The sequence below is a fragment of the Ammospiza nelsoni genome, chromosome 2 (assembly GCF_027579445.1).
Source record: "Ammospiza nelsoni isolate bAmmNel1 chromosome 2, bAmmNel1.pri, whole genome shotgun sequence".
Taxonomy (NCBI): domain Eukaryota; kingdom Metazoa; phylum Chordata; class Aves; order Passeriformes; family Passerellidae; genus Ammospiza; species Ammospiza nelsoni.
Genome location: NC_080634.1, coordinates 102,472,989 through 102,496,629, shown reverse-complemented (window position 1 = coordinate 102,496,629; position 23,641 = coordinate 102,472,989).

Here is a 23,641-nt window from a genome sequence, read left to right as displayed (position 1 = left end):
CACTGAGGTTTCTTTACAAACATGACCAGTGAAATCTCTCAGCTGTGATTTGCCTTTAAGCCTTAACTTTTGGAGACAGCTGTGTGATTCAATTTTCTCTTTTTTATTCTTATTCCATAATAATTTATGGTCATTAATGGAAAGAAAGCACAAAGTGCTGTATCACACCCCTGGCAGCCAGCTGCAGCTGATCAATGCCGGTAAACTGAATATCCACCAACATCTGAGCTTCTGATGGTCAGGCTCCCAATTCTTTCACCTACCCTGTCATCCCAAGGTCAGATATTTTCACAGTAAGTTTGCTGTCAATCAAACAGTTCCAAGCAGCCTTTGGTGGAGAAATGAAAAGAGATGAGTGGAAAGAACACATAGAGGACCAAATAACATCAGGAGTTTGGTAATAATTACTGTCCTCTAGCATTTCAGTGAATGAGATCTTTGATTGATGCAATTAAGTTTGAAACTGTGAGGGAATAGTAAGTTGCTCTCTTGTTTCACTTTTTGACTATTGAAACATTCTGTAGCACTATCCCAGCTTAAAAAAAATAAGGAAATTGAAGGATGAGAAGCAGAGGTGAGAAACCCACATTCATCTAGAAAAACAGCAACAGAGCAAGAAGCTAAAGCCCATCTTTTAAAAGGCTTCCTACTCCAGGCTCTTTTCAATAGTCTCAGAATTTACCAAGGCATCAAAAAGTGAAAAGCATTGATTGGATTATTTGCAGTGCATTGCAAACAGAGTGAAAGGCAATTTAAATAGCTTGATTTATGAAAAGTTCCAAAGAAGCCTATTTCTGCAAATGATCACTTGAGAACATTTGTCTAGATCTGTATTCTCTGTGTGCATTCTCATTAACTTCTGTGATACTATTTGCATCTACAGTTTTCATCCTGAAATCAAGCTCAAGTTTTACTTCTGTTTTCCCATGGTGCACAGCCAGTTATTGGGAAAGTGACTTTATATTTACAGCTTGAATTCTCCTACGTAATTTGTCTGAAATTCCTGATTTCTGAATCAGTTTGTGAAAACTGGTGAGCTGTGGATTCAACAACTTTTGGACAATTCTTTAAAAGCATCAGCAGTACAACTGAAATGCTACTTGAGGCAATTGCACCCCTATTGAAAAATGAAGCAAATCTGGAACATAAATTGTCAAAAATCTTCCAGCATGTTTTTGTTGAAAGTTAGAAGGCAAAATATTGCTACTGACTGAAACATAATGCAGCAGAAATATTATTGTGTTCACTATTATTAGGCCAATAAAATACTATTATATTTCCTCAATGAAGGAAAGCATTTTTGAAAGCTAAGTTTTGCATAAACTTTAGGTACAAGTCCTTGAAAGGACTGATCCCCTCATCAAAAGCAACTTGAAATACATGCTTGTTAACTGGCAGATAAATATAGGGCATTCCCATCATTAAGGACACACTTTTGTGCTGCTAAATCCTGTTTCAGGTTTTGGCTATAAGACTGTAATTTTATCAATACTGAGTCTTCTTTTGATTGTCATCAAAGTACTAAGCAGAAGAACACTCAATCCTTTTGAAATGGAGTATTTGAAGTTGGAGTTATCCAGTTTCAACAATTTCCTTCAGAACACACTATTGATATTTGAAGAACAAACCTTTGAGAAATGTACAATAATTTCTATTTATTCTTTGATTATTTTCTTTTTTCCCCCTGTATTTTGGGAAGCTTAATCATCCCAAACACTATGTGCTGTATAGTGTATGCTCAACATTATACTCCATCTATTTATTGACTGAATACTTGTCTAATGGCTGCTTGGTCAGCTACGTAGGGAGTCATGGCAAGGGACCCTTTCTACCCTTTACCTTTCTGGGAGTATTTTAGTGTTTGTGCTGAGAAGTGGCACATCAATTGCTGCGACTGAGCCCACAAGGGCAGGCAGCACAGTGTGCAGTGCTGTAGATGTGTTAGCTCCCCTCTGAAGCAGAGCACTGCAGAATGCAGCATATCCTGGGCTAGAAGGGACCCACAGGGACCATGGGGACAGTGCTGGTGACAAGTGGCTTTAGTGCTTTCTCCAGAGCTGCCCTGGGCTGAGCCAGCTGGGTGTCAGGGGGCAGCAGAGCCCAGGCTGGTCAGGGTGAGGAGCAGCGTGGGCAGGGCAGCTGTGGCTGATCCCAGGGGTAGAACTGGCCAATGTTGGGTCATGCCCCTGCCTTCCCCTTCTCCTGTGGGATACCTCACAAAATCTCCCTGCCTGAACTGACAGCTCTCCAGAAACAGCACCAAAAACATCCTAACATACTTCCAGAAAGCTAAGTTGTGCTGCTGGTATTGTCTGAGTTTGGGGATTGACTCAAAGCAGTAACTTTCATTGGGGTAGTCAGAGGTTTGTACACATTTAATGCTTAACTGCTTCTTTTTTACTAGTTAAAATGCGGTACATGTCAAAACCTTGCAAAATGCCTTCCAGCCCTTGTGTTAGTGGATTAGTTAGCTGTTGCATGAGCTGCAATGCTCCAGCTGGCCAAATAACAAAATATGTCATGGAAGTCACCAGGAAAACTGTTACATTTGCCTCAGCCTGCTTTTCCCTCCTCAGCACCTGGGATATGCAGCACAGGCTCCCAGCCCATTGGAGGTTCCTGCAGCACACTCTAATGAACTCTGAGGGTTGGTACTTGTCTCCCAACAGTCACATCTGGAGCAAAAGACTTTCACATTCTGCCCTTGCAATGGTTCTACGTCCCATTTTTAGTGCCTTCCCTTCCTCCCCTTCCCTTCTTCCTTCCCCTACTTCCCATTCCAGCTCTCATTCCCATTCCCTTCCTTCTCTCTCACTCTTGAGACTCCTCCCTTCCCCTGCATTTATGTGCCTGCTGCATGCCACTGTTTAGATGAAGCAGCTCTGGACAGTTCTGTTTTCCCATTCAAAGTCAATGAATGAAAATGACCTGAATGTGCCCCAGGTTCATTTTTAACACAATGTAGGGATTTTGTTGGTGAGCAGTCACACCAAGCATGTCCAGGGCACACTCACAGAAATACTGCACATTCACTGGATACTTAGTAAGGAACCTTGTTGAATACAGACACTGAACATTCCTGCCTGGCTAGACTGAACCAGGAAAGCACCTTCTTTTCCTTAATTAAAAAAAAAAAAAACAATTAATAACTTGCAAGAAACAAAGAAGCAATGAGGTTGAGATTAATTTCAGTCAGCTTTAGGCTTTTATAGCATTATGTCCAGAAAGAATGAGACATGAATCACCTGATCTCCTTAAAGGACTACATTAGGACATGATGAATTATGCCTTAGAAATATTTCTTTCCACTAAAGAGAGGGTCTAGGAAAGTGGTTGTGGTATCCCACTATAAATATTTAAAATTAGATAAGTCCTACCCCAGCCCAGACATGAAGCAAGTTGTCTGCAATTTTGTTTTGCTGCACAGATACAGATTTATAAGTGGGGAGATGAAGAGTTATTAACCTCATGTCTCCTCCAGAGGCTGCAGAGTTTAAAAGACCCAAACACTGCCGCATATGAGCCCCATCCACCACACTTAGTTTCTTAACATTAAGAATAATATATTTTCTATTGTCCAAGTATTTCTGAAATACTGAATAAGTAAAAAGATTCTCGCTGTACTCTGTATTTGCACTATTTTTAGTCTTTATGTGGTACTCCAATCCTAACTTGTGCTATCCAGGTTTACTTCTGTTAATGGTTTTCCTGCCATACTGGGCTGGAAATTCTGGTTTTCAGAGCTCATTTAACAGCTCCACCTCTATATTGTAGGGAGGAAAGAAGAAACCCAGAAGTTCATTGCTGTGAAGTTTGAAGGAAATTTCCCGTCCCTAAAGTTAAATAGAGCCAATGGTATCCAGCCCCAGTTGTGGACTGGGCCACAACTGCCTTTCCCAACCTTTTGGTCACACCTGAGCTTCATTCTGAACCTCCTGTACAGGTCCAAGGAAAAGAAGAGTGAGCCGAGGCTCCCAAAGCATTGTGTTCCATCCAAGTTCTCAGTGGCTGAGTACCACCAAGAGTGAGTGGGAGCAAGTACCAAGCCACAAGAGGAAAACATGTTTACACAGCATATCCTAGAGGAAAGCATGGATAAGGCTGTGTCTGTTCCAGAAAGGTCCATGGACATGAATTTCTGCAGTCATCTCCTTGTGCACCTGACTGGTCCTGTGGTGCTGCCCATCCTGCATCAGTCAGTGAGCACAGGGCTGAGTTTGCTCAGGGTTGTGTTCTTGTCTCGGTGAGCTGCTTTTCTCCACATTTTTATATTGTAAAACTGTCTCAGAGGATTCTTCTAAACTGACCTGCAGAAAAAGCCACACTGGGAGCAAACAACACAGAAAAAGAGGTGAAAACAAAAAAAACAGAGCTTGAGGGGAAATGCACTCAGTGTGGCTTTGTTCCAAGCCTTTTTTAGAGGTGCAAAATTTGTTCATTTCTGTAGAAGAGGCATTTTTTTGAAATATGACTATTAATACCAAGTCAGCTCAAGAATTTCTAGCATTTCATAACACTACAGCTATTTGAAGAGCATCAGCATCCTCTAGCTACACAGTAGAGCAAAGACTACACAGAAACTGTTCCATGGTTGCTCATATAAAAGCAATAAAGGATATTTAGAGCCTTCTGACAGAGCAGCTGTTCAGACTGGCCATGGGAGATATTACCTGCATACCAACTGCAAAGAGAAATATTTGGCTTTTTATTCACTGGCTGGTTTCTGAATAAAGTGCAGCAGACACACAAAAAATGCCAGACATTTTAAATATTTTCAAAACTGCTTTTAAAAGTCGGAAGGTAGAACTAGGACTTGTCCTGCATGTGATTATTTGGCATGAGATTACAGGGAAACCACTGGTTCCTTTCTGCTTCCCCTCATCAGGGGCTCTCCTTGCCCTAAATATCTGGGTTCATTTTGTGACATTTTCTTAGGGTAACTCCTTAGAGGAGGATCCCGCTGCCCTGAAGTTCTGCCCAGAGCTCTATCAGGAGCAGTTTGCTCTGTCTCTTGCAGACCATGACACAGCTGTCTGCCTTGAACCTGGAAGGTTCATAGTTCTCCTCTAACCATATTGTTATTATTATGTAACCCTCTGGTTGCATAATATTTAAGTAAACAAAATAAACTGAGAGTTGCCAAAGGGAGAAACAACCCAAACATGCTCTGTCAGATCAGTTCAGGGAGCACCAATGAAAGTCTTTAATAGCAGCTCCCTTTCATGAAGCATTACTTTAGTCTACAGACTCATTTGTCTAAATGACTTTTTCTTTCCCTGAAAATAAATACCTTCATGCCTTCAGAAATCTGTGGGCAGTGAGGTTCCCAATGACAATATCTGTATTTATTGTCATTATTATGACAGCCATACATAGGATATCACTGCTGTAGGTATAGTGGACATGTAAAGTGGAAATGCAAGCTCTCCCCAAAGAATCTTCTGGTTCTTATGAAGATGGGTTCTGTAAATCCACTCATGCTTAGCAATACTCTGCTTTTCTGGCAGTTTGCTGACATTGGAGTTTTCTCTGTAATGAAAAAACAGTATGTTCAAATAGTGAAAACCTTGTGCCCTTTCAATACTTAAAATGGCTTATCAGAAGGATGGAGACAGACTTTGTACTAAGGCCCATAGTAATGAGGCCAGGAGTGGTGGTGTTAAATGGAATGAGGATAAATTTAGACTGGATGTAAGGAAGATATTTTTCATGAGGAGGGTGGTGAGATGCTGGAACTGTTTGCCCAGAGAAGCTGCGAATGCCCGATCCCTAGAGGTGTTTGAAGTCATGTTAGGTGAGGCTTTGAGCAACCTGATCTAGTGAAAAACATCCCTTTCCATGGCAGGGACTAGGTGACCTCTAAAGGTCCCTTCCCTTGTCCCTAAAACTCAAACCATTATAAGATTCAATGACTCTATGAAAAATTCCTTTCTTGGGTTAAAAGTAATGCTGCATATACATTTTTGAGTAGTTATGCCATGGTCTAAGGTGAATATTTGAAAAAATTGGCACATATGTAATTGTCTGGATGTTTCATCACTTGAACACTTAAACAGCCTCACTCCTCCTCTGTGCAGGATGTTGGAAAGTCAAATATCCTCAGTGCAAGCCCTAACAGGCAATGACACCACATATCCCTTGAGTGACCTTAGGAGGAGATTGCATCTACCTTTTTAAACATTACAGGGAAGCTTTCCAAAATTGCACAACCCTAGACTTCCCAAACAAATGTCCTTAGCATGACAGATGACAGGAATTCATGTGACAGAGAAAGAAGCCTCTAAAATAACCTCTTCTACACCAACAATAAAGATTGTTATTTAAGATTCCTTTCACAGGATAATAGAAGAGTAGAGATTTTTCAAGGAAAATTCTGAATTTTTTCCAGTATGGTTTATTATAAGAAACCTTGTTCTGTTTCATTTAAATAGTTTGGCATGCATCTAATGCTTAAAATATCATATCATCTTACTGAAAAGGGAAAGATGGATCTGATCTGGGCTCCCTTTATGCTGCACTGGACTACTCACATACATACATACATACATGCAAAAGCACAGGAGTACTAGCAAGGCAGATTTAATGTTGAAATAAGAGTATAAAGATTGAAATCCCAGCATCTGTGATGTCAGTGACAAAACCCTACTGATTTAAATGAAACCAGGATGGTTTTTATTAATGTTTGAGTCAAGAAGATAAATTTTATCCGATTCTAAGCATTTCAGGAAACTTTATGCTTAATACTCAGAAGGTTATTTAAAAAGAAAAATATTCAAGAAATGTTGCCTAATCTTTACTAGACTGGTGTGGAAAACATTTAAGCAGTAGATGGCTGCATATTGATTACCCTTGGCTTATCATCATTCCAAGGCAGCTTTCTCAAGTAAGCACTTGGTACAAATCCTTCATTCCCACAAGATAAGCAGTTCCTGGTTTAGATATCGTACATGACTACATCTTAAATTGGTCACTTAACACAGGAAAAGAGATTAATCAGAGAGCCACTTCTTAGAACATTACAGAAATGCTCATGGTTAAAACATTTCTGCTTTTACTTACCATGCATAAAAATACAGAAGCAATTTGTTTTAGAAAATTGCACTTCAATGAAGAACTCTTTTTGCTAGTCATGGAGTGGTTTCCTTCTCCATGGTTGGTTTCATCGAGTGGGAGGCTGGAGCAGCTGCTCTGGGATGTCCTTGTGTGCCACCTCAGGTGCTGTGATGGACACCAGTGACTGATGCTGCCTGCAAACTACCCAGGGTTGAGCCCAGGGGCAGAAGGCAGGCTCAGCTCTCTTCCCTGCACAATGCCAGCTTAAACTGAGAAGCTGAGTGATTATGGACACTCAGGCCAGCTGGCATGACAGCTCTATGTCACAGGGGCTGGCAGGCATGTATAGAGTTAAAGTGGTGGGCTGGATGTCGTGTCCATCAGAAAAATAAATTGTATATTTGAGTATGAGTAGGCACAGAGGAATAAGTTCCTTTATCACAAGAAAACTGATAGCTCATAAAAACAGGTGAAACAGGTAACTGATGATGTTTATTCTGACTACATTCAAGAAATTGAGATCTTCATTCCTTTTTTCAAGCAGAATTTAAATCTTTTTTATGGTGTATATGTGACTTTTCCTTATACAATCAAGACTGCAAAAGTGTCAGTTTCTCTACCCAAAGGAAAAAACCTGTAAATGTTCTGCCTTTCTCTGGATGTCTGTCTGCTCCTTCATCCATCTTAGAGCCCTCTAACCAGGCTCCATAAGCAAAGCTGCCAGTATCATAAATTTTTACATAAGCATAAATGAAGGTGTTTAGGAGCACATGTCAGCTTACCAATTTATCATTTCTTTGAGTTGGTGGGGTCATGTGCTGCTTTTTTCATCCACAACTGTTTGCAATCCTGAGATTTACCTCAACCTAAGTGGCTTTTTAATTGGTTTTCTTGTAATTGTAAACCTAATCATGGAATTATGAGTAGATCAAGTAATTTCAGTCTGTTCCAAAGCAATTTGAGCATCCCCTAGCTCAAAAATTCTTGTCTTTCACATTTCTATCAAGCACACAAAATTAAACTCAGCTATTATCCATCATGAGACACACCAGGAACCTTCTCTCTTCTAGGCATCTCCTGCTTGTTGTACTGCCTTGGTTTCCAGTGAACTTCTGAAGCTATTTCTCATTTAATAGTTTAGAAAATGTGCTCTTTCCTGCCCATGATGGATATTAAACAAAAATATCTTATTTTAATTTGCTGAAGGGAATTTCTCCATTTGTGAACCCCTAAAAGCATAATAAATCCTGTGCAGGATAGGGATGCCCTGCCTTTGGGGAGAAGTATTGCTAAAGCTGAGTTGAGCCTGAAGTGACAGAGGATTCATGGCTCAGCAGCTCTCACTGGTCTCCCATGCTGTCTGTGCTACTGCAATTGCAATGGTGCTGATCCTTGGCTTGCACACACACACGAGGCAACATTTGTTAGGAGAGATTTTATATTTTTATTCACATGAGCTAAATAATTGGAAAAAATGTATATGTTCTGCATAAACAAGTCCTCCTTTAGGCACATATGAAGAATAAGGCCATTGGATATCTTAGCTATTGCACTAGGCAGTGACTGCTGTAAATTTTATTCAACCTGCCAGCCAAGGAGGGTAATGAAAATGGAGTTGCACAGAAGATAACAAGACTTGCAGAGCAATGTTTAAATCTACTGAGGTAATTCTAACATATATCCTGAAAGGTGCCAGGACTGTCTGCAGTCCTGTCTTTGAATATGAGATATGTGGAAGACTTTGGTCATGGAACAAAAGCATTCTGCAGGACATATCTACCCTTCCAAATCCCTGACTTTCCACCAGTCAGAATGGTTTTCTTGTGATACACAGTATTTATTGCTTCTGACAAGCTGGATAGCTGAATTTCCTCTGTGTTCATGGCTGCATGGAGCCACAGCCATATTCAGGGCTGGCTTGTCTGGTGGCAGCCCCTAGGCAGGACAGGCTTCTGCCACTTCTGATTCTGAAGACAGATGATATAAATGATAAGGTGATGCACCACAGGCTGCAATAAGAATTAACACATGACATGTACATGATCACTTGTATCTTCAACATATATAATGATTAATCAAATTAATCAAAGCCCTGAAGACAGGCACAGACATGCAGTTTTTTCCTTTATCCTGTTAGAATGGATGAGGAAAACAGCCCAGCCTCTGTTGTCCCCATGTGAGAGACAGGTGAGGACAGGACCAAGTTCCATGATAATGACAGCAGAAGCAATTAACTCTGAGTGGAGACTGACACTGCTGTAATGGCAAGCCCTCATTACCAGGGTTATGGGATGGACCTGACTTGTGTCACAATCCTGCCACCTCTCTGAACTGCTGCACTTCCTGCACTCCAAACACCACTTGACCAAGTTTTGCTTTACTGTAACTGTTGTATCAAAAGATACCATCAGAGTATTTTAAAAATAACTTTGGGATTATTTTTTTAATGGCTTTTGATCAATAGCATGTTATCATCAAGCACAACAAGCATTAATCAACTCTTTATTACTAATCACTGAAAGAAAAATCTCTGCCAATTGTAAATAACTTCGTTTACATGCTTTTTTGATGTTTCTCTGCTGAGCATGTTGGATATAAGGAATGTCACTCCTTGGTGCCTAACTTTGGGCAGAGCTGAATGTAATTGGTGTGTGACTATGGGATTCATCTTATGAGACTTTGACCCATGTCTTCACATGAAATATGTCATCCTACAGAAGGGTCTGCCTCTCACCAGGGATTCTTGAGGATGTCTGCACAAATGACTTGGATGAGAAGCCTGGCAAGTCATGGGCAAAAGCCTATCTAAAATGAAGGCACTGAGATGCATTTAGAAATCAGGGAAATGTCAGACATCACAATTCTTTAATTAAGAGCAGGGAAAACTACACTTGAAACACTGACAGCTTAGAATGAGAGAAAATAAGAAGGACCTAGGAGAAAAGGCTGCAAATGCCATCTATTTATTTATTTATCACTAAAAAACCACTGTAATGCATTGTCAGGAAATAATGCCAAGTGTCCTTCAGCAGGCTGTGATTCCTTTAAATCAAGTCCAAGTGATCATGGCATTGTATGTATGCTTGTTTTCTATATATTGACTTTTTTTAATTTAAAGAAAAGAAAACAGAGAACTGGGTTGAATCCACTGAGCCAGAAGAAGACACACATAATCTCTTCTGCAAACAACAAATCTCAATCTCATCTCACCCAGCTCCAATGAGATACTCATTCTTTACAGAGGTATCACTCACAGAAGATCCTCTTCTCTTGAAAGTAGATCTGTCACTCAGTGAATAATGCTACTCCTGTTGGTCATATCTGACTTTGGTGGAAAGGACCTTAGAGGTGAGGGCCTGAGTTATGCAGGACTCAAATCTTAAGCTGCCTTTGTGGCTTTGAGGAATAATGACTGAGATGTCTGCAGTTGTCAGAAAGATGGGAAAAATATAGTACAGGGATTAAATTGTTGTCTCTTTAGAGCACCTAGTGGCATTAGAGCAAAGTGATATTCAGTAATCATATTTATGAACTGATATGCACCTCTGATATTAGGCCTTTGTAATTTTTGAAGGGTTCTGAAGGTTAAATTGCTCCTTCAGTTTCCTGTGGGGTTTTTTTTGGACCTGATCAGAGTGTCATCATCTGATGGAACTTTCATCTTCTTCTTTGAGCAAAAGAAACCAGAAAGCATTGGGAAAAGTAAATGGTGTATAGAATTATTATAATGGAAGCTAGTTTTTCTTTGTCCAACCTGCCAGGGAAAAGAACCAGTCCAAGAAGAGCACATCTGTATTTCACTGCTGGATGTATGTTTGACTGTTGCAATATTCTGGACAGACTCCATCTGTAATCTGGTAGAGATTAATGTCCTGATTTGTGTCCATATATAAGCTTTCCATGTCCAAAACTGGCTGAAAGCCCCAGAGCATTTCCTGAGTAACTGAGTGGATCTTGTAATTTCCTTTAGGCTTGCAGTGGTGTTATTGTGGTTTTCATAATGATGATTGTGCCAGTGCCATCTACAGAGAGCCACAGGTGACAGCCGGAGATTCAGCTCTGATGTGCTCATGAGCAAGGGTTATTCTCTGCAGGACTGCATTCCTCTTGTACATCTGGAGGTGTGTGCTGGATCATTTCAGCTTCCATAGGGCTTGTCCCTTACATAACAAAGGGAAGATATGTGTGTTCACTCAGTGAACTTCCCTCTGCTCTGCTCAGCATTGCTCTGACCTGCACAAACCACTGTCCATGGCAAAGGCAGAAGATGCCAGGCACCAGCAGAGCTGAAAGTGTTCCTCCTGCTCCCTGTGGTTATCAAAGCACAGAGGAAGAGCCCTCTGGCCCCCATGAAGGGACCTTTTGTTCCCAACACTCTCTGTAATGGCATCACTCTTTAGGCACCAGCTGCTCTGTGGGAGATGAGAGGAATAATGCTGAACTGGGGAAAGAAAGGGAGCCATCAAAGGTGCAGGATGTGAGCGTGCAAAAGTCGTGTCAAAAGTCATACAAAACAACACCTCAGGTCAGCTGGGAATAAAGCAAGGGAGGAAGGCTTGCAGAGGCTGGAGAGGTGAGGGCCATGAGCTGAGAGGTTGAAAGAAGGCTGGGGATGGTGACACCTCTGATGATCAAACTGAAGAGATGAAAGGACAAAGTGAAAATGTGCTGAGAGCTTATGGAAGTAGCTCTGTGTCTAAATATAGACTGTTCCTCACTATGAAAAGTCAGTATTAGCCTTCTTAACCTGATATATCATATGGCTTTGGAAAATTTGTCAATTTGTTCTACCCAGATGTGGTAATTATTATAGCTTCATTTACTGAACCTGTTTTAGAAGTATCCATCAGAAAAATGTTATGTCCCTGCTTTTTAAATTTTGCTTTCAAAATATCATCTCTGAAATCAAGCAGGTAGTAGAAATGAATTACAAAGGCTTAGCAGAATCCAGAATGTTCAGCAGCAGATTTGCTTGGCTGATGATCTCTCCAGATAGACAAAGCATCTCCTGATGGAACCCAGGCATAACAGACCACAATATTCAAAACAAGTTATGCTGCTACATGTTCACAATGTTATTGCTTTCAAATCTATTAGAAAAAAATGTCAAAAGCTTCTTTGTTCATAGCTTCTCTCTAAGGCTTTATTATTATTTCTTCTCAAAGCTCTATTTTACAGCTCTTGTGATTTTGATCTTCTGTCTCTTGACAATCTATGTGTCTCTTAAAGCCCTGGCTGTTCATATCAACTGCATAAATAAGAATTCCAGCTCTCTTTTTTCTTTACATTTCTTTTTGATTAACAGAGAGAATCTGGGAAATATACCCAAATCTAAATATTCAGAAAAGAAGACAAATTTTTAAAAGTGCAGGAAATAAAGATTTTAAGATCCATGATTGAAACACAACCTGGTAAAATTTGTTGGAGGCTTTGTAGCAATGTATGAATACACAGTCAGACCCTACTGTTAGTCCTCCTGTTTAGGAGATGAAAACATCATAACTTAAGACTTTTGTCTCTTCTCTTGGTATTGTTACCTCCTTCCCACCTACAAATGTCAATAATTAAGTTGGGAAGTTAAACTAAGGTCAAAGATATCACTATTGCTGTAGCTTTTGTCCAGGAGGAGGAGATAGATGAGGAAATAAACAGAGAAGAAAATGTTCAAATTTACTTCTATTCTTAACTCTGTCAGCTCTTGACCTTCTTGATCAAGCAACTGCTGTGCTGTAGGGCTCAGGTTGAATTGAGTGTGAGCAGTGCTTTTTGGCACCCTGATGTCCAGTTTGGCTCTGTGAAATCCTGCCTTTCTCAGATGCACAGCACTGCCCAGCAGGTGCTGCTGGGACCCCGCACTCTTGGGTTTCAGACTGATAAAAAGTCTGGATAATGGCAAGAGTATGAAAAGAGCTGAGATGCACCTCCCAGTTCATTAACCTGGAGGCTGCTCTGTAAGCTTGGGCTGAACACACATTCCTAAGAGGGCATCTGTGCTCCTGAGCCAAGCCCAGAAGAGCAGAGCTTGGGACTTGCCTGAGAGAAATGCAGCTCCTGACCACTTCATCACCCTGCAGAGCAGGCAGGGCTGTTCACAATGCTCACCCTGCACTGATTTCACTGAGGAGGGTGGTGGAGAGGAGATTCTGGGATCTCTAGGAATGGGGACTCCCTACACACTAGAGAGCTAATTTTGATGTGTTCCCTGATCCCTCTGGAATAAGCCTTTGATTTAATACACATTTTGGCTGTAGCCAGTATTGCTACCAGCATTGGCCTTCTCATCCAGCTGGGCACTCAGTGGCTCATGTTCAGCTGGCTTCAATTTTGTTGAAGTTTTTTTCATTGACTCTTTTAGTGTATGAATCAGTGATTAAGAAATACTGCTTTGAATCATCCACAGGTCACAAGCTCAAGGCTTGGAGCCATCCCTACACAGACAGTCTCCCTGTGCTCCACACATCTCTGTTAGCAACACCAGGAGCTCATTTAGGAACAAATTTGGAGCAGACACAGCACATTATCATGCATGCATTATTATCTGACATAACTGAAATGTTCAATAAGCAAAAGTTCTCTTTTTAGTTCCTCTCTTGGGTAAGCCAGCCATGACTGGTAATGGAGTATTTTCTTGTCCTTGCAGCTGACTGGGGGTTTCATGGCCTTATTTGCTGTTGTAACAAGTGATTTTGAAGGTATGTGAAACTCTTCAAACTACTGTTACAAATCAATTGAAAACTATGTGCATTATTAAGTATTCTATAATGATAAAATCCGTGGTAATAGTAAATAAGCCAGTATCATTAATTTCAATTTTCAAAATGGATACAGGCAGTCTCACAATCATAAATCAAGTTCCCAACCACTCACATCTACATTTTTGGATTAACTTTTAATTTTGGGCTCATGCTTTTTTTACTTTTGACTGTAAATGGTTAAGACTAATCAATCTACCAGTGTCCTACAATTTCAAATAATCAAACTTTAGAAGGATGAAGCCAAAATATCCATTACCTACTGTTCCCTCTATCAAACATGTCTTTCACTGTTAAGCATGTACACAGACATGACAGAATTCCCTTTTGAAAATGGAGCACCTACTGGGGTGCTGTTGTACAAATGTTTCTCTCTAGGTCTATGCAGATAAAGACTAAAATCCTGAAATAGCTGCAACTAAATTGTACAGAAAGTATGTCAGAAAGGCATGTTAAAATAAATTATGCAAATGAAATCACATTGTTTAGAAAAGAAAATATTAATATAAGAGTTTACCTTCTAATACCTTATTGTTTTACACTCACCCATATACTCTTTTTTGCTCAATTTCTATTGCTCCTATCTGTCCAGCTTATGGGACATTATGACTAGAAGGGTCTTGCAACCAAAGACTAGAATTTAACTAGAAATATTAAGAATAAAGACAAAAATAATTCCATCTGGTTTATTTCATAGCTAGAAATGTCACTAACTTTTTGATCAAACATGGCAGATATAATGTAGTGTTCTATTTCCCCTTGTTGTACTAAAAGCTACATTTTATAGCAGCTATGATGTTAAAAAAGCTTAGCACACTCATGAAAAGATATAAATTTAAATAATATGTGTACTGTCTTAGCCAAAGTGTCCTAGAGAACAATTGCTGAAAAAGGATGGCAAATATTCCTGGATATTCCCATCATCTGTGTACAAAACACCTTATAGTCCACATGCAAATTTGTTCTTTCCACTTCAGTTTTTCCACATTCATCCTCCAGTTTCTGGCTCGTGTTACACTAGGCCAGATCAAACACTCATTGAGTCCAGGAGCCTGTGATCCAGTAACAAATACTGAGGGGAAATAACTGCTCCAGGCAGCTGTAAAGCATCAGAGAATCCTGATCCAAAGCTGGTGCAGTTATACCTGATACCAATTGAGGGATAGATTTCTACTCTGAATTCATTGTTACCTTTTAAAGCAAATAACTAGAATCTATAACATCCTTCAGTAAGTATTCCTACAGCTTAAGTACTACTAACAATATGAACAATCAGCGTTTTTGGCCTGTTTTTAGCCTATCTTCCTTCAATTCCTACCTGATAATTACTAACATCTGCTTTGCTTTTTAGATCATGATTAGTACTGGCCTGTCTCTGTGTGTGTTTGTGTTGGGTCAGGGTTTCATTTCGCTTGAGTACATTGCTTTTCAGTCATCTGCACAGCATTTCCAATGCCACTTTACTGCTTTTGTGTGTTGGCCCAAAGAGCTGTTGTTAAATGTTTGCTCCCCCTGGTGAGCACACACCCATTGATCAATGGGCTCCCTGTCTCCTCATGGAGCACCTTATCCATCCAATCCATTACTCATTGCCAAGCCTCTCCTTTAACATCTGCTCAGCTCTCAACATCTTTCTTCAATTACAGTCACCAGAACTAGACACAATATTCTTCTCTTGGTGATCACACTGCAGCGTCAAAACATGTCCAGTGCTTTCACTCAGAATGTGTCTCCTTCCATGTCCAAGGAGGCATTGACTGCTTTGGCCACAGCATCACTGTAGGAATTTATGTTCAGCTCTCAGGATCCTAAAGTCTTTTTAAGAAAAACTGTTCTCCCAGTTCCCCATCCTGAAACTAAAGCATACACTTTCCCCCACTTTACTGAATAATGCTCTCCTGAGATAAATACACTGATTTAACATAAAGGTGTTGTTTGGTGTTACGCCATTGTGGGAGGGAGAAGGAAAAAGGAAGATTGGAACGACACCAAGGATCAACCACGCATTTAAATGTTAAGTATCTGTCATGGGCTTGCTCTTGGGCAAGGGAATTATTGCAGGGTCAAGAATTAATGCACTGTTCAATAACCTGTTACTCACTGTGGCATGCTGCTGCTTGTGGTGGGGCAGGCTGTCCCTGGCACTCCAGCAAGGAATCCGTGACCACCTCCACATCTGCTTGTCCCACTGGCCTTAGAATTGGCATTGAGGGAGGCTCCAGGAGGAACTTGTCAGGCATCAGAAACTGATGAAAGGCAGCAAATTTGAAGTTATGCTTTTCTCATGACATTTAGTTCTTGAACAAATATGCTTTGTGCGGCTGCATCTGCTGATACAAGGCACAGCCTTGGATTTCCTGAATGTGGCACATATGAATGGTAATCAGGAGGTCAGGGGGCAGATCCTGCTCTTGGCATTGAGGCCAAAAAAGAGGAGTGGAATTAGACAGAGAGAATTCAAATAAGATTTTTATATGCTCAATTATGCTTTAAATAGATATATTCCAGATAAAATCAAAGCAAGTATCTGATAGATTTGTAAACATGAAAGAAACAAGACTTGATTTAAATTCCATTACAGTCAATTAAAATATTTCAGGAAAGTTGCACCTTCACTAATAGGGACTGGTTCTTTCTTTCCTGTAAATATCTTAGAATAACAGAATTGTTTAGGTTGAAAAGAGCTTTAAAACCATTGTGTCCAACCAGAAAGTATCAGTATCAGCAGCACTCAGAAATATCAGGTTAGGACAGGGACACAAAGGGTAACCTTAGGATAAGTGGTATATTTCACAAGAAGCATAAATGAAACAAATTCCATGGCCAACCTAAAAAAAGTAAAAAAAGTCTTGCAGGAGGCATTGTTTCCTTGATATTCACTATCTTAACAAATTGGACTTTCTCTATCCTAATTGACCCCCCTGCACTTTCTTCTTCCTAAGGGAGACAACCACAGCAAACTGTGAACTAATTCTAACACGTTGTAAAGTATTACAGTTGGAAGATTTTGTACAATTTTGTGCTTCAAGATGTATAAGACATAGCTTCAGGTTTGTCAAATTTAAAGAGGAAGGTAGTAAGAAATCTCCTTGATACCCTACCTGCATCTAATATGTGGATCAAATTCCTTTCTAAGTCAGTGACAAGACTCAGCCCTCCACCTGAGAGAGCATCTGCTGTAGCTGCAGGAGGGCAGGGCAGAAGGGGGGAATAGGAAGAAAACAAGGGGGAATTAAGGGGGAAACACCTCAAGTGCAAGCCAGAAGCCTACCTGGGGCATTCCTAATTTTGGCAAGGTAAAGGAGTTTATTGTCAGTGAGCTTCCCTGCAGTTATGTAACAGGATGTAACTCACAGCAGGAGCCCAAATGTATGAAAAGGAGCAAAACAAAAATTAAAATAAGTTGCCTGGAACACATATTCCCAATGAGAGATCTTTTGGGTGAAAAGACACCTTTTTGTGATATACAGTCATTCCTTAGGAAACAAGGATAGTTTAACCATCTGCTTTGTGCAGCTGAGTATGAGATTCTGCATTAATTAGACCTCATACAGGTAAATTCTGAAGCCAGTTATTTACATCAGTTGAGAGCAAGCCTCAACAAGGAAAACATCCCTATCCAAGGCAGTGTGTAAACATATGCCAATGTTAATTACTTGCTGAAGTCCTCCTTGGAAGGACACAAACAGATGCTCAATGGTAAGCACAACTGTAGGGGTTCTTTGGAATATAAACATTCTTAAGCCTGGGAATCAGTGTTTTCCTGAAATGAAACTAGGATTTGATACCTTATAATTCAACTCAAAACAAACTACACCTGTTTTTCTAACACATAATATCTAATCAAGTTTCAAAGGAGAAAATGGGAGTGGCACTGGAAAATCTTAAAATAAGTTCTTTAAAAATATATTTCATATGCCTTTGTCATATTTATAATCAGAAATACTTGATTTTGTCAGAACAAAGAACCTTTTCTTGTAATGGATTGGTGATATTTTACTTCTGTTGTGACTTCTTTAAAAGTTCTTCCAGAATTGTTTCCTTATCCATTATATTCCCTAAAATAACATTGCAATTACCTTTATTGTCATTATTAACTAATGCTATTTATTACTATTATTCTATTACCACTATTAGCATGGTGGTAAAAAAACCTATATAAAATGTAAAAATAATAATTTTCTTCTGTATGTTTTATGTATGGGCAAAGGAGGAATAGCCACCCCACTTCAAGAAATTTCTCAGGCATTACAAGGCAGGTACTTGCCCTGACTGGCTGCAGCAGTAAATGGTATAAAGCTAGAAGTTAGTTCATCATAGCTTAGAGAAGCTGTCTTTGCAATTAAAATGTCAGGTTTGATAGAAAATGTAAAAAACCTTGTCATTCCCACTGAAGTTCATGGGGCTTACAGGGGTGCAGGATTGCATTTGCTACTGGATCCAGGAAAAAGGATGGGGGAGATGGAACTTCAGCTACTTTTATTTTAAAGCACTACTTGCAGGTCCTTTTTCTGGGGTTATCACAGTGTGATCTTTACAAAACTTCCTAACCTACTGGTGCTTGGATTAATCAGATCAATTCCTTGAGCTGCCTGGGCTGATAACATTGAGCATGTGAGACCAGGTGCCAAATTCACATCAGCTCTAACACTGTGACCACCAAGACAGAATCAGCTGAAGCCACATGGAATCACTATAACCTACACTTAGTGGGGCTTAGAAAATAGGCCAAGTACTTCCATTACTACTAGTGGAAACACTAGCAAGACAGTGTCTGGGTTTGACAAAGCTGATAGAAAGAAATGAGTAGAGACAAAAGGATTTATCATAATATGTAATTTCATTTAAATATTAGAACCTTATGTTCTTTAAACTGTACCTTGCAAAACTTATTTATTAATAAATAGCATTAAAATGCAGGGATATGTGTTAAATATATCAAATACAAGTTATGAAACAGTAAAATCCTACAAGATTCATTAAATATATTTATATAATAAAAGTTCAGTTACATATAATAGTTAAATTTGTGTTTTCTTGATAAAAGAGACATGCTCTTCATTCTAAGGTAATTAGCTGAAAAATATTCTGTTCAATTTAGGTACCTGGTGTCTGTGGATGTGCCCTTGCACAGTAAGTGACACACTGGATCACCCTGTGATCTAAAAGCATCTTTGTCTGTGAGCCTGTGGTAAGCTCATCACCTGGTTCTAAGGACACAGTAGGAGGTTAAAAGTACAGGTTAAAAGAAGCACCTAAAAGACTTAAAAAGCCTATACATCCCTTGTTTTTCTGAAGGAGAATACAGAGTATTCAGCCTTTGAAGGAGCAGCTGCTTACACTGCAGCATGTATAAGCCACTCCATTACTGCAGTGCTCTGGCTGAAGTTTAAAAAAAATGTTACCCAGATTTCAACTTCTCATTACAATTCAAGAAAGAAAACAGTTTCAATCTCAAAAAAAAAATAAAAATCTTGACAGAGAAGCTAAACTATTTCCTGTCCAGATCCACTGCACAATGGTCTTCTTTTTTCACTTCTGGAAAAGAAACCACAACAGCAGAAATTATGCCAGATGAAATGTTCAACTTTTCTTTCTCTCTCTCTCTTTTATTTTTTTTTCTTCTAATGAGGTGACAGGTCCAGGAATAAAATATGTCTGTGTTGCACTGCCTTCTTTCCTGCCCAGGCTGCCCTTTCTCTGTGAGCAGCCTCCTGTGCTGAGTCAGGTCATGCTTGCATGGTTGTGCTGAAGGGAATGGACAATTCTGCAGGGCAGAAAGTGCAAAGAGTGGCTTGTGCTGTGTACAAATTTCTGCCATGTATTATAACCTCTCTTTTTTCTGGATGTAGCTCAATCCCTTCAACTGTGAAATCTAATTTCACCCTGGAAGAAAATAAAAAGCCATGCGGAATCAGCTGTGAATGTTTGTTCTCTATGATTTGAAGAAATATGAAAGATCTAAGGATCTCTGATTATTTTTCCAAACTTGAAATTGTTCTGAGGAGAGATGCATTTTCTTTGCCTTCTGTAAAACAGGAAAAAACATCAAAGGTTTGTTCCCCCAACAAAGCTGGGCTTGGAAACTTTTCCTGTCCTTCAGAAAGGTGGTGGTTGTGAGACAATTTCATGGAGTCACAGAATCATAGAATATCCTGAGTTGGAAGGAGCACACGAGAATAACTGAGCCAGCTCCTGGAAACTGGCAGGAGGGCCTAGGGCATCCTGGAGGTTAGAGATATTTCCTTGGCATTCTCTAGCTGCTGCTGCTGCTGCTGCTGCTGCTGCTCCTGTTTCCTCCTCTGGCACAGTGCTTTGGGTATGGTGGCCACCTACACGCATTTTCTGGTGGCAGGGTGCTCTGGCTCCTTCCCTCCTGGTAACCTCCTGCTGCAGGAGAGTGGGCAGCTGGGAAACTGAGATGGAAAGGGACAGCAGTCATAGCAGGAGAAGCTTGGAGAAGAATCTGACTAATTTAGGATGGCTGGAGGAATAGCCCTGTCAGCAGCTCAGAAATGGTGAGCTCAGGGTTGAGCTCCTGACTCCCAAACACGTGGAAAAGTGTCCTCCAGCCAGAGGAAGGGAACAAACTGAACAAGGAGGTGCCTGTCCTTGTGGCTTGGCTCTACATCCCCAACAGCCCCAGCAGCAGGGGTGGGCTGGGGAGGGGTGTGTGGATGTCAGGGAACCAGGGCAGGATGGTGGGGCAGGACAGAGCAGGGACAGTGACAGAGGTGGTGGGCTGGGACAGAGCAGGGACAGAGCAGGGACAGTGACAGAGGTGGTGGGCTGGGACAGAGCAGGGACAGAGCAGGGACAGAGCTGATGGGACAGGGTGGGACAGGGCAGGGACAGTGGCAGAGCTGGTGGGACAGGGTGGGACAGGGCAGGGACAGTGACAGAGCTGGTGGGACAGGGTGGGACAGTGGCAGAGCTGGTGGGACAGGGTGGGACATGGCAGAGCTGGTGGGACAGGGTGGGACAGGGCAGGGACAGTGACAGAGCTGGTGGGACAGAGTGGGACAGGGCAGGGACAGTGACAGAGCTGGTGGGACAGGGCAGGGAGCAGAGCAGGGTGTGGGATGGGACAGAGGAACAGTCAGTGATGGAGCACAGACTGCAGCAGGCAGGGCTGGGCAGGGCCTGGGGCAGCTGTGGGGAGGTGACAGGGCAGGGACAATGGCAGGGCACAAGGTGGGCTCAGGGCAGGCCGGAGAGGTGCCAGGCAAGGGCAGGGGCTGTGCATATGTCAGGCAGGGTAAGCTGTTGGAAAACCAGAGTGCTCCCATTCTGCTGCTTGGGTATCTCTGAGGAAAGACTCCATCACCTCCCACCCCTGCCCCAGGAGCATGCCTGGGGTGTAAGGACACTGCAGCAAGCTCTGCTGGCATTCCCTGTGCTAAAGGCCAAAGACCCCCTTTGTTTCACAAAAATACCTTTTATTTTTGTTATACCTTTAATTATTAATGCCTTTTAAAGGTGTTCTTTCACTCAGGTTGAGAGCTTTTTCCTTCATTTCAGATGAACTATTCCATCTAACTGAGCTGTTTATTCAGAGCTCTGCAACACAGCATTTGGAATATTACAAATTTTCTTTTTAATTACAAATAAAGTACATGTAGAGGGCAAGAGCTAACAATTCTATGACTTCCAAGTTGTGGATAGACCTGCAAAACCAATCATCTCACATTATTTACAAATTCTATTCACCTTCCTGATGAGACATAACATTTTTAAATTTGAATGTTTTGATAAACGGACCTTTTTCAATCCACCACACCTGAAGTACATTTTATTTAATTAAACCAGTTGCAAAAAACTCGGTGTTTATAATTCATGATTAAGGTGACTATAACACAAAGAGTGCATAAAAAGTGATCTGAAATGAGGCAGGTTATTTCTTTTAGTATGACAAAAATGTAAACATAAAAAATGCATCTTCTTGGTATTCATTTTAGCAAATCATATTTAGGCCTAGGGATGGAAAAGGTTTCTGATCCTGGTGTAATGGAAAGCAGTGAAAGAGACAATTCAAGTACACATGGAAAATAGTCCTAATAATCTTAATGTTTTCTGCCTTCTAATTTTAGAACATAATTTTAAATGGTGTTTTAAATTATCCTGTATTTCATCCCTCACTTTTCAGTAAAAAGGGGATAATGTATTTTTCCTCACATGACGAGACATGCAAAATCTTTGCAATATTATGCTTACTGGTTTGTATGTTAAGTGGCAGTCTAATTTCACTCCATGCAGCAAACTCATCTGCACCCCTGCCCCTGAAACTCTCTTGTTCCATCAGTCTTTTGTTCTGTGCAATTAAAAAATTGCTGAGGGACAGAACTTATTATACAGGATATAAAATCAGAAGTACTTCACAGGGACCTGCCACAATAATTATTTATGAAGGGGTATTAGTGGGATCTAGCCTCAAATCCTTTAAAATATGATCACTGAAGTGTGTTTAAACATGCATTTAATTTACTCTGGTTTAGGATTAGCCATGTGTTTACAGTGTGCCAGATGAGTTCTATGAGAAATGGGATATTGCTCCATAGGGTGACCAACTGCATTCCCTCTTGTTTGTGTCATGGTGCAGCTGCCCAGAGCTGGACCTGTGCTCTGGAGGAGGCTGAATTCAATGACCCCTGGGAGTCTCCTTCAAACTGGGCTGTTCTGAGCTGCTTTTGATGTTGCTAACACTGTGCAAACAGTACATCTTGAAGGAATAGGTGAGAACCTCTTTTCTGGTTTGAAGCTCTCACCAGTCCTGCACTTGGTGGCACAAGGCTGCAGATGGGGGCCAGGCTTGCCTTACAGACATTTAGGAGGCAGGAATACTCTAGTACTCTCATGTGAGCACTATTCTACTGTTTTGTGACCCAAACTCCCTCTGAAAGCACGATGGACTTAACATACCTGTTATTCTGTTAACCTGCCTTTAAATCACCGAGGTTTTGCAGAATTTCTTAAGCAGTCACCTAGACAGGTAAAGCTAACAATGGAAATGATATACATTTGTATATATCAGGTGTGAAATAATGTCTTCATATTATTGCCAAGCAAAGTAACAGATGTCAAGTGACCATAAGATTGAAAGCAAAGATCATTGTAAGGCTTTTTTTCAGAATGCTTAAATTTTTTTACACAAACTTGAAAGCTGGTTTTAACAGCAGTGAGAACAGATTATTTTTACATACTTGCCTGATTTCAGTAGCAGGAGATAAAACAAACCATGAAATGCCTTGAAGTTGCTCTATCATGGTTTTAAATAAGGTATTTCTGACAGACCTGTGCATGTGTGCAGCCACCAGCACTGGCTCTGTGCTGAGGAGCAGGGCTGCAACAGCGCACCACCAATAGTAGTGTCAAGTTGATTGTGGATTGCCTGTACAAAATAGAGACAAATATAGAAGAAAAACATCAGTGGGCCCTGCTTGGGTATATTTCAGAGTGCTGAGAATTTGCTAACATAATTGAAAAGATATGTTATCCTTTTCGAGAAGGAAACCAGAGGGTTGTGGGAAGGGAAGGGAAGGGAAGGGAAGGGAAGGGAAGGGAAGGGAAGGGAAGGGAAGGGAAGGGAAGGGAAGGGAAGGGAAGGGAAGGGAAGGGAAGGGAAGGGAAGGGAAGGGAAGGGAAGGGAAGGGAAGGGAAGGGAAGGGAAGGGAAGGGAAGGGAAGGGAAGAAGGTTTGGGGGGAACTAGTTTCATTCTCAAATATTAAATTAATTAAATATCAAATATTAGGAGGCATTTCTGGAGAAGGTACATAAGGATACGTTAGGTTCACAAAGATGCATAAGGACGGCGCAAGAGGCAGCAGACAATTGCTTC